The sequence below is a fragment of the Pristiophorus japonicus genome, chromosome 6 (genome assembly GCF_044704955.1).
Source record: "Pristiophorus japonicus isolate sPriJap1 chromosome 6, sPriJap1.hap1, whole genome shotgun sequence".
NCBI lineage: Eukaryota > Metazoa > Chordata > Chondrichthyes > Pristiophoridae > Pristiophorus > Pristiophorus japonicus.
Window position 1 is genome coordinate 43,560,997 of NC_091982.1, and position 12,112 is coordinate 43,573,108.

The following is a 12,112-nucleotide window of genomic DNA, read 5'->3' on the forward strand; positions in this document are numbered from 1 at the left end:
AGGGCACAGCCAGGCATACTGTGACCAGCTGAGGAGGAGGAGGAGAAGGAAGAGGAGGAAGCAGAGGGAAGAGGCAACCCATACAGCCCCTTTCTGCTTGAGCTGTCCATGATCGACTCAACTGACTACGGTGTGAGTGAATGCAACTCCAATTCCCCATTCAACAACAGTCCCACACCTTACCTTCCCTCTGTTACTGACCATCACAGAGTCCTTTTGGCCATAATGCTGAAATAAAAGGCAACATTCCAATCCAACTTTTATACATCAATCCATCCAATACTACATAACAAAGTCAACAAATCACTCTTCTGCATTTCTTTAGCGCCTGTCTTCAGTGGGTCTTTGCCTGTCCTGGTGCTCCTACGAAGTGTGACCCCAGAGGCTGTGGCATGACTGCTGGAACGCTGCTCAATTTCATTGGGGGAGACTGCAGATGACCTTGCAGGATGACCTAGAGCACATCTGGGCCGAGAAGGCCTGGCTGCGGACTGCACCACCTCGGCATGATCAGCAGCAATCTGGGCTGGCTGACTGACAGGCACTAGCAAGGGTACTGGTGGAGTGGCAGTGATGGAAGGATGAGTGCTGTCATCGGAGCCACTGCCACTCCCCTGGGGCGGTGCCTCAGCAATCCTAGCCATCTGTTGGAGGAACCGCTGTGACACCCTGCAAGGCCCTTTCCACTCTGGTAAACGTAACCACGACGGCAGCAGTCTGAGCTTGGGTAGCAGCACTCAGATATCAGGTGGCTTCTGCTTGCGCTACAATGAAAGCTGAGACATCAGGCATCAGACTCTGCACATGTGCTGGAAATCATGGACTCCAAGCATTGCGCAAAGCTCTGTGCAAGAGAGCAAAGATTTGAAACTTAGGAAGATGTAAGAGAAAAACTCATAAGAGTGATGACTCTAATAAAATCAATGAAATTTAATGTACCAATGCAAAACTTCCAGTCGTTTCTCGTTGGAACCATTTAGGATGCCACAAATATTGTACAAATATGTGTACATATTCCTTTAAAACAAAATGCAACCAGTGCAAAATCAATCAGAATATATTTGCAGTTGTCCTTTCTTGGGGTGTATTTTGTTCTATTAGTAAGAAAGAGTCAGACAGGTCATGTGCCCTGTCGTAATAGAAGAGATGGCACATATCATGCATGCGCTTGCTAAACCCACTCATCACGTGGCTGAACCAGAAAGGTCTGGTGTTTCCTCGCAGGTTGGGGCGACACGCTGGTTCTATCGCAAACCGTTCCAGGAGGACGACGGCTTTGCAGAGGGCGACGAGGTGACGTCACCAAAACCCAGTCGCCGATTGGAGCGTGAGCAGGAACTTTGGCGGGGTCCAGGTACAGCAGAAGTGCGGCAAATGATCGGGGTGAAGGTGACTGGGGCAGAGGAGTGGAGAGAGATCGGGGCCCAGGAGAGACAAGATTTTCAGGCCCAGAAGAAGCGAGGGCGCAGGGGCAGTACGGGCCAGCCCACACTGCGATATGTGCGCGCACTAGGTCCATGCAGCAGAGCCTGGTCTCCAGTCATCTTGGTTAATTCTTGCCACTGTACCAAGACCTAGCTCTGTCAAACCCGTGTGGTGGTTAGTGTGCAATGGCCACCACACATTAAAAAAATCCACGCAGAGGCTTCTTCCATCCTTCAATATGTAGTTCGGGACCTGGAATATCAGGTCCTTCATCGAAACACCTGGGAACTCATTCCTTTTTGATGTGGAGGAAAGTCATTCTCGATACGAGGGACTGTTTAAGAAGAAGTAAGAAAACATTATTGCAATTTGTTTCCTAGATTTAAACTCACATCATTTAAAGCTGGTGGTTATTTTCTAGCAGATAGATTTGTGAAACCTGAATCACCTAACTTGCCCATGAATCCTTACAACCACCTAAATTGCCTGCTAATCTATATAAATGGCAGAAGCTGTTCAGCCAGCTAATGGAGTGCACAGGAGAGAGCAAAGTGTCACCTTTATGGCTGCCCTTTGGCATTGAAAAGACTGAGTTACAGATCAGGTGATGGCTAAAGGAAAATTGGATAAATAGTTGAAGTAGAGGAAGATACAGGGTTATTCAGAGAGAGCATGACAGTTATATTAATCTTGGATTGCTCTAATAAAAAGCCGGCATAAACATGATGGCTCTCCTTCTATGCTATAAACCTCTATGGTTCTACTGGATTGCATTATAGAAACACTATACGCACACTGGCAAATGAATGAATTTACAGATCTTAACCTCGGTCTCCATTTTTTCAGACGGCAGTTGTTGGTTCTGCTATTTCTATTTACATCTCTTCTAGACTCATCTGGCAGCTGGTAATTATTCTGCCAGTCACACCCTATCCAGACTAACCATTTTCTAACTTCTGCCATTACCATTTCAAGTCGGCCCATCATCGTTAATGGTCTCTCTAATTTCTCCTGCCTGCCACCCTATCTCAGACCTTCCCTTTTGTTCTTTCTTCCCTTCCAGCTTTCAGTGCCCCTTAACAATCCGTTCATTTCAAACATTCGCCAATCCTGATGAAGGATCATCGACCCAAAACCTTAAATCTGATTTTTTCTCCACAGATGCTGCTTGACCCGCTGAGATTTCCGAAGTTTTCTGTTTCTATTTCAGGATTTGTGTTGAACGAATTGCCATGAGTGATTTATGACTCTCCTGTTTGCAGCTGATTTGAAGACGCAAGAGGCCCTTCTGGTTAGTTTAACACTTTCTGTTGGTGGGGCCACAAAGAAATTCACGGTCTTCCCTGCCCCAGACTTCTCCCCCAGCCTTTCCTCCCATGAGACCCTCCAGAAACCCCCTCCCACCACTTACCTGGAAGCTACTGAGCAGCCAAAGGGCCTTCGGGTATTCACATGTCGACCGCCACTCTACACCATATTTATGCCTGTTCTAGGTGGGAAATGAACCGACAGCATTTATAAGAGGTACGGAAGTTAAAATAGGATGGCAAGAAATTTAGGCCAGCGCATGGGTTTTGCAAATTCAGAGAATCAGGTAGCACAGAAGAAGGCCATTACTCCATCATGCATTGTGAAGTCTCTTTGAAAGAGCTATCCAATTAGTCTCGCTCCCCTGCTTTTCCCCATAACGCTGTCAATTTTTCATTTTCGAGTATATACCAATTCCCTTTGGAAAGTTACTGTTGAACGTGCTTCTACCATCGTTTCAGGCAGTGCGTTCCAGATCATAACAACATAGAAACATAGAAACATAGAAAATAGGTGCAGGAGTAGGCCATTCGGCCCTTCGAGCCTGCACCACCATTCAATAAGATCATTGCTGATTATTCCCTCAGTACCCCTTTCCTGCTTTCTCTCCATACCCCTTGATCCCCTTAGCCGTAAGGGCCATATCTAACTCCCTCATGAAATATCCAATGAACTGGCATCAACAACTCTCTGCGGCAGGGAATTCCACAGGTTAACAACTCTCTGAGTGAAGAAGTCTTTCCTCATCTCAGTCCTAAATGGCCTATCCCTTATCCTAAGATTGTGTCCCCTGGTTCTAGACTTCCCCAACATCGGGAACATTCTACCCAAATCTAACCTGTCACGTCCTGTCAGAATCTTATATGTTTCTATGGGATCCCCTCTCATTCTTCTAAACTCCAATGTATAAAGGCCCAGTTGATCCAGTCTCTCCTCATATGTCAGTCCTGCCATCCCGGGAATCAGTCTGGTGAACCTTCGCTGCACTCTCTCAATAGCAAGAACGTTCTTCCTCAGATTAGGAGACCAAAACTGAACACAATATTCCAGGTGAGGCCTCACCAAGGCCCTGTACAACTGCAGTAAGATCTCCCTGCTCCTATACTCAAATCCACTAGCTATGAAGGCCAACATACCATTTGCCTTCTTCACCGCCTGCTGTACCTGTATGTCAACTTTCAATGACTGATGAACCATGACACTCAGGTCTCGTTGCACCTCCCCTTTTTCTAATCTGCCGCCATTCAGATAATATTCTGCCTTCGCATTTTTGTCCCCAAAGTGGATAACCTCACATTTATTCACATTATACTGCATCTGCCATGCATTTGCCCACTCACCTAACCTGTCCAAGTCACCCTGCAGCCTCCTACCGTCCCCCTCACAGCTCACACCACCATCCAGTTTAGTGTCATCTGCAAACTTGGAGATATTACACTCATCCAAATCATTGATGTATATTGTAAAGAGCTGGGGTCCCAGCACTGAGCCCTGCGGCACTCCACTAGTCACTGCCTGCCATTTTGAAAAGGACCCATTTATCCCAACTCTCTGCTTCCTGTCTGCCAACCAGTTCTCTATCCACATTAGTATATTACCCCCAATACCATGTGCTTTCATTTTGCACACCAATCTCTTGTTTGGGACCTTGTCAAAAGCCTTTTGAAAGTCCAAATACACCACACCCACTGGTTCTCTCTTGTCCACTCTACTAGTTACATCCTCAAAAAATTCTAGAAGATTTGTCAAGCATGATTTCCCCTTCATAAATCAATGCTGACTTGGACCGATCCTGTCACTGCTTTCCAAATGCACTGTTATTTCATCCTTAATAATTGATTCCAATATGTTCCTCAGTACTGATGTCAGGCTAACCAGTCTATAATTACCCGCTTTCTTTCTCCCTCCCTTTTTAAAAAGTGGTGTTACATTAGCTACCCTCCAGTCCATAGGAACTGATCCAGAGTCGATAGACTGTTGGAAAATGATCACCAATGCATCCACTATTTTTAGGGCCACTTCCTTAAGTACTCTGGGATGCAGACTATCAGGCCGCGGGGATTTATCGGCCTTCAATCCCATCAATTTCCCGAACACAATTTCCCACCTAATAAGGATATCCTTCAGTTCCTCCTTCTCACTAGACCCTTGGTCCCCATAGTACTTCTGGAAGGTTATTTGTGTCTTCCATCGTGAAGACAGAACCAAAGTATTTGTTCAATTGGTCTGCCATTTCTTTGTTCCCCATTATAAATTCACCTGAATCCGACTGCAAGGGACCTACATTTGTCTTCACTAATCTTTTTCTCTGCACATATCTATAAAAGCTTTTGCAATCAGTTTTTATGTTTCCGGCAAGCTTCTTCTCGTATTCTATTTTCCCCCTCTTAATTAAACCCTTTCTCCTCATCTGCTGAATTCTAAATTTACTCCCAGTCCTCAGATTTGTTGCTTTTTCTGGCCAATGTATATGTCTCTTCCTTGGATTTAACACTATCCTTAATTTCCCTTGTTAGCCATGGTTGAGCCACCTACCCCATTTTATTTTTACTCCAGACAGGGATGTACAATTGCTGAAGTTCATCCATGTGATGTTTGCCATTGCCTATCCACCGTCAACCCTTTAAGTATCATTTGGCAGTCTATTCTAGCCAATTCACGCCTCAAACCATCAAAGTTACCTTTCCTTAAGTTCAGGATCCTAGTTTCTGAATTAACTGTGTCACTCTCCATCTTAATAAAGAATTCTACCATGTTATGGTCACTCTTCCCCAAGGGGCCTCGCACAACATGATTGCTAATTCGTCCTTTCTCATTACACATCACCCAGTCTAGGATGGCCAGCTCACTAGTTGGTTCCTCGACATATTGGTCTAGAAAACCATCCCTAATACACTTCAGGAAATCCTCCTCCACAGCATTGCTACCAGTTTGGTTAGCCCAATCAATATGTAGATTAAAGTCACCCATGATAACTGCTGTACCTTTATTGCATGCATCGCTAATTTCTTGTTTGATGCTGTCCCCAACCTCACTACTACTGTTTGGTGGTCTGTGCACAACTCCCACTAGCGTTTTCTGCCCTTTGGTATTCCGCTGCGTTAAAAAAATTCTCCTCACCTCCCCCTCTGGTTCTTTTGCCAATGATCTTAAATCTGAGTCTTTTGATTACTGACCTGCCTGCCACTGGAAACAATTTCTCCTGATTGACTCTAGAAAATTCTTCACTTGCCTCATCTGAAACACGGAGGTCTTCACACGCATTAATAAGCTCTTAGCATTTACGTCTGAATATGCTTACAGTGTGAAAATGCACAGTCCACTTGCCAGATTTTGTCCTATTCTCCTACATGAGTCAGCATACGCAGTGAGAGAGCACTATGCAACCATCAGAAGGGGTAATTTAAATATGCAGAGGAAATGTCATATTCTTTTACATATTACTCTTCCTGTCACCCAAGCAAGACAACTGACAGTTGAAGTTGGGTAGGGTTCGCAAGGGATAATGGTGAGAGAGACAGATCACAGGCAGAGACAGCAAAGGAAACTTGGTAATTAGCTTTGTGCAAGGCAACTCAGCATGCCATAAAAGAAAAATTTGATATACTGTTCATTTTACACAATATAAAGAGAAGGAAGATACAGTGAGTAATAATCATTAAAAAAAAGCTACCAGTCTAGAGAGTTGAAAGAAAAATCGGCAACTGTGTTTTTCTTATTTCCCTTGTCATTGAACCTGGATGTTCCCACAGTCCCGGCTAACCTGCCTGAGTGGCTAATCTCCAAGTGTAAATCACTATCACTAAAGAAGTAGTACTCGGTAAAATAATGGGACTAAAGGGGGACAAGTCCCCTGGACCTGATGGCTTACATCTTAAAAGAAGTGGCAGCAGAGCTAGATGATGCATTGGTTATAATCTACCAAAATTCCCTGAATTCTGGGGTGGTCCCAGCAGATTGGAAAACCGCAAATGTAATGCCCCTATTAAAAAAAGGAGGCAGACAGAAAGCAGGAAACCATAGACCAGTTAGCCTAACATCTGAGGTTGGGAAAATGCTGAAGTCCATTATTAAGGAAGCAGTAGCAGGACATTTGGAAAAGCATAATTCAATCAAGCAGAGTCAGCAAGATTTTATGAAAGGGAAATCATGTTTGACAAATTTGCTGGATTTCTTTGAGGATGTAACGAACAGGGTGGATAAGGGGGAACCAGTGGATGTGGTGTATTTGAATTCCCAGAAGGCATTTGATAAGGTTCTGCATAAAAGGTTACTGCACAAGATAAAAGTTCACAGGGTTGGGGGTAATATATTATCATGGACAGAGGATTGGCTGACTCACAGAAAACAGAGAGTCGGGATAAATGGGTCATTTTCCAGTTGGCAAGCAATAACTAGTGGGGTGCTGCAGGAATCGGTGCTGGGGCCTCAACTATTTACAATCTATATTAATGACTTGGATGAAGGGACCGAGTGTAATGTAGCCAAGTTTGCTGATGATACAAAGATGGGTGGGAAAGCAAATTGTGAAGAGGACACAAAAAATCTGCAAAGGGATATAAACAGGCTAAGTGAGTAGGAAAACATTTGGCAGATGGAGTATAATGTGGGAAAATGTGAGGTTAGCCACTTTGTCAGAAAAAATAGAAAAGCAAATTATAATTTAAATGGAGAAAAATTGCAAAGTGCTGCAGGACAGAGAGACCTGGGGGTCCTTGTGCAAGAAACACAAAAAATTATTATGCAGGTACAGCGAGTAATAAGGAAGACAAATGGAATGTTGGCCTTTGTTGCAAGGGGAATAGAGTATAAAAGCAGAGAAGTCCTGCTACAACCGTACAGGATATTGGTGAGGCCACACCTGGAGTACTACGTACTGTTTTGATCTCCGAATTTTAGGAAGGATATACTTGCATTGGGGGTTGTTCAGAGAAGGTTTCCTAGGTTGATTCTGGAGATGAGAGGGTTGATTTATGAAGATAGTTGAGTAGGATGAGCCTGTACTCATTGGAGTTCAAAGAAAGAGAGATGATCTTATCAAAACATATAAGATAATGGGGAGCTCGACAAGATGGATCCAGAGAGAATATTTCCACTCATAGCAGAAACTAAAACTAGGGGACATCGTTTCAGAATAATGGGCCACCCATTTAAAACTGAGATGAGGAGGAATTTCATCTCTCAGAGGGTTGTAAATCTTTGGAATTCTCTGCCCCAGAGAGCTCTGGAGGCTGGGTCATTGAATATATTTAAGGTGGAGATAGACAGATTGTTTAGCGATAAGGGAATAAAGGGTTATGGGGAGCGGCCAGGGAAGTGGAGCTGAGTCCATGATCAGATCAGCCACAATCTTATTAAATGGTGGAGCAGGCTCGAGGGGTCAAATGGCCTACTCCTGCTCCTATTTCTTATGTTCTTATGTTCTTATGTACACAGTAAATGTTAATGGGCTATTTTACCATGAGATTCTCACAACCAAGCCGCACCCTGTCCTCACCCAACATCTGCACTTGTGCATTGACAGGGGGTCAAGGGTAAGTGGCTTCACCCCTCTTCCCTCGCCCAGGGATATTGAGGCTCATTGTAGTGTCTCCACTAATGGTCTGCTGATAAGCTAATTCAACACAGACCAAGTATTGAATCTTGTACCTTCCTGTTATATTTGGTTTGGTGTCACACAGTAGACTTATCCATTAAGCCATGAGAGGAACCCTAAACAGGACATATTGTGTATCCTGTTTGTCACACTATATTCATCTCTTTATCTGTGGCACATGAGCAGTGTACTGGTTAGAGCACTGAGCTTTTCTCTGCAGGACTATTGGTTTGAACCTAACTCAAACACATGGGAATAGATCTTGACTTTGTGTGATAGTGTAAAACGGGTGTTAGGGAATCAGCAGCCTGTTTTTTATCGCTCCTGATTTTTATTCCCATTAAAGTCAGTCGAAATAAAAATCGGGAGGGATGTAATAAAGGACTGCTGATTCGCTAACACCTGTTTAACACCATCACACCTCAAGATCTATTCCATGGTGTGAAATCTCTCTCTACCAATCTTGACATTCGAAGTGAAATGAAAATAAAAACAAAAAAAGCTGGATATACGCTACAGGTCAGGCAGTGTCGAGGAAAGGTCTTTAGACTGAAACAGTGACTGACTGATTTTGATTTCTCCTCAGATGCTGCTTGACCTGCTGCTATTTCCAGCCTTTCCTGTTATTGTTTTCAGATTTCCAAAATCAGCAGTATTTTGCTTGTTGTCACAGTGAGTTTAGAATGACAGTAACCTCTGTTCTCACCCCTTCCCCTCCCTCTCAGAACCACAACAGTGTTCCCCTTGTACTTACCTTTCACCTCACCAGCCTCCACGTTCAACGGATCATCCTCCGCCATTTCCGCCACCTCCAGCGTGATCCCACCACCAATTACATCTTCCCCTCCCCTCTCAGCATTCCGAAGGGACCGCTCCCTCTGCGACACCCTGGTCCATTCCGCAGTCACCCCCAGCACCCCCCTCCCCTTCTCACAGCACCTTCCCGTGCAAGCGCAGGAGATGCAACACCTGCCCTTTTACCTCCTCCCTTACCACTGTCCAGGGCCCTAAACACTCCTTCCAGGTGAAACAGCGATTCACTTGTACTTCTTTCAATTTAGTATACTGTATTCATTGCTCATGATGTGGCCTCCTCTACAAACGCAGATTGGGTGACCGCTTTGAGGAACACCTCTGTTCAGTCCGTAAGCGTGATCCCGAATTTCCGGTCGCCTGTCATTTTAATTCTCCGCTCCTCTCCCACTCTGACCTCTCCGTCCTTGGCCTCCTACACTGTTCCAATGAAGCTCAACACAAGCTCGAGGAACAGAACCTCTTCAACTTCCGTTTAGGCACTTTACAGCCTTCTGGACTCAACATCGAGTTCAACAATTTGAGACCATAACCTCTGCCCATATTTTGCTCTCTTTCCTCCTTTTTTTTAACCCCCCCCCCCCCACCCCCTCTCCCCCACCCGTCCTTAAGTATTTTTTCTCTGTTTCCTGTGGTAGCTGATAATTATTCTACCATTCACACCCTATCGAAACTAATCTTTTTCTAACTTCTCAAGTCGGCCCATCATCTCTTTTGTCTCTCAAATCTCTCGTGTCTTCCACCCTCTCACAGACCTTCCCTTTTGTTCTTTCCTCCCTGCCCCTTTCAGTGCTCCTTAAGAATCTGTTCTTTCCGAACATTCGCCAGTTCTGACGAAGGTTTATCGACCTGAAACATTAACTCTGTTTCTTTCTCCACAGATGCTGTCTGACCTGTTGAGATTTCCAGCATTTTCTGTTTTTATTTTAGATTCCAGCATCCACAGTATTTTGCTTTTGTGTTGTTGTAGTAAGTAGACTAACTGGTTCAGTAATTAGCTGTTCACGGGAGAGCTGCTGGCAGCAATACATGAGAGGCATTAGCATAACCTTTTACTTCCGTACATGAAGTCCAATTATCTCCTTAACTTAAATGTTAAGAAATATGAAATAAAGAGTTGCATTTATATAGCACCTTTCATAATCTCAGGATGCCACAAAGTGGTTTACAGCTAATGAAGTACCTTTGAAGTATAGTCCCTGTTGTAATGTAGGAAACATGGCAGCCAATTTGCGCACAGCAAGCTCCCACAAACAGCAATGTGATAATTACCAGATAATCTGTTTTTTTAGTGATGTTGGTTGAGGGATCAATATTGGCCAGGACACTGTGGAGCACCTGAGGTGCCGTAAACTTCAAGGCTGCAGACCAAGAACTGGATAGTGGGATTAGGCTGGCTAGCTCTTTTTCGACCGGTGCAGACACGATAGACCAAATGGCCTTCTTCAGTGCCGTAAATTTCTATGATTCTAACTCCCCTGCTCTTCTTCGAAATAGTGCCATGGGATCTTTTACATCTGCCTGAGAGGGTAGGCAGGGTTTTGATTAAATGCCTCATCTGAAAGATGACACCTCCAACAGTGCAGTTCTCCCTCAGTACTGCACTGGAGTGTCAACTTAGATTTCTGTGCTCAAGTCTCTGGAGTGGGACTAAGTTTGTCTTTCAGCAGCATTAGGAAGGTGTAGTGACTACAGTTCGGCCACTTACAATTGGAATAGAAGAGGGTTGCCCACATTGTATCATGAAATAGAAAGGTTGAGGATTGTGTCCAAAGCTGCTGTTCAATCAGGACAAGCCACCCATAGGAGAGATTGGATGATAGTAGTTAATGTGGTTTAAGGCATATCAGACCAAACTCACTTTGAGTTTTACAAACATTTCTCTGAGTTATCAGTTATACAACTGGCACTGATCTGATAGCAGGGAGTCTGTCCAAGTTATAATTAGGGAGTAGTAGCACAGGTAGAATTAACTTCATGAGAAAAATAAACAAAATAATGAATGAATAAATAATAAAACACAGCTGCTTATATATTCAGTATCTCTTTTTATCATGCATTAACTTTGTTTTAAGATGAGTGAGCAGGGAAGCACTGAGTTGCCGCAAATTTAGGCCAAATAATTGTCTTTCTGTGAGAGCAGTGTTCTGGGATACATCGTACTGCGACATAACTGGGATGAAATACCATGGAGATTCCACCTGTTCCCATCGGAACTCCAAGGGGCAACCGCCAGAACCCCAGGGAAATGGGGGGAATAATCATGAATGCGAGGGTTCCCTCGAGGTTTCCACCAGTCTCATGGTGGGGAGCCGGTAGGTCCCCTGCAGAACTGCAGCCACTATTTTACTAAAAACAAAAAAGGTATCTAAAACTCAGCAACTTCACTACAGAATTCTTACAACGAAATATGCCTGCAGTCATTTTAACAAGTAGCTTTTGCAACCGACCTCCCACCTGTCCTAATATCTTATGTGGCTCGGGGTCAAATTTTGTTTGATAACTCTCCTGTGAAATGCCTTGGGACATTTTATTGTATTCAAGGTGCTATATAAATGCAAGTTGCCTTCGTTGTACTTTGTGGGCTTAGAATGAGGGAATGGATGTTACATGGTCAAAGCAAATCTCAGTTCATCCACAGATTTAGGGCCTCCCGAGAGGAACTATAGATGATGGGAGAATTCCCCTGTACGCATCTAGTCTAAGGGCCTCTGAAGTCAGTGTCAATCATTCATGATCAAAGATACAACAGTAGGAATTATTAGAATGTCAATGAGCATGTGTGATCTGGAGTCCTGTCAACGTTGATGTGTTGACGGACGCACGCCTAGAATAATCCCTGATTTTTGGATCAATCACTTAGCCTCGTCCCCTGAACAATTCATCTCCCATCCTTCATTTTGAAATGTGATAAAATAAGGCAGCTCCCATTGTAAGGGTAGCTATTTCAAAACTATGAAATAAAGGCAA

The 12,112-nt window shown here is 44.1% G+C and overlaps 1 non-coding gene across 1 annotated transcript; it reads right to left on the reverse strand.

The window, feature by feature from the left end:
- Positions 1-1,109: 1,109 nt before the first annotated feature.
- LOC139266496 (small nucleolar RNA U13) lies at positions 1,110-1,207 on the reverse strand. Its single transcript, XR_011593739.1, has one exon. It is a non-coding gene; the product is annotated as a small nucleolar RNA U13 (small nucleolar RNA).
- Between the last annotated feature and the right edge of the window lie 10,905 nt (positions 1,208-12,112).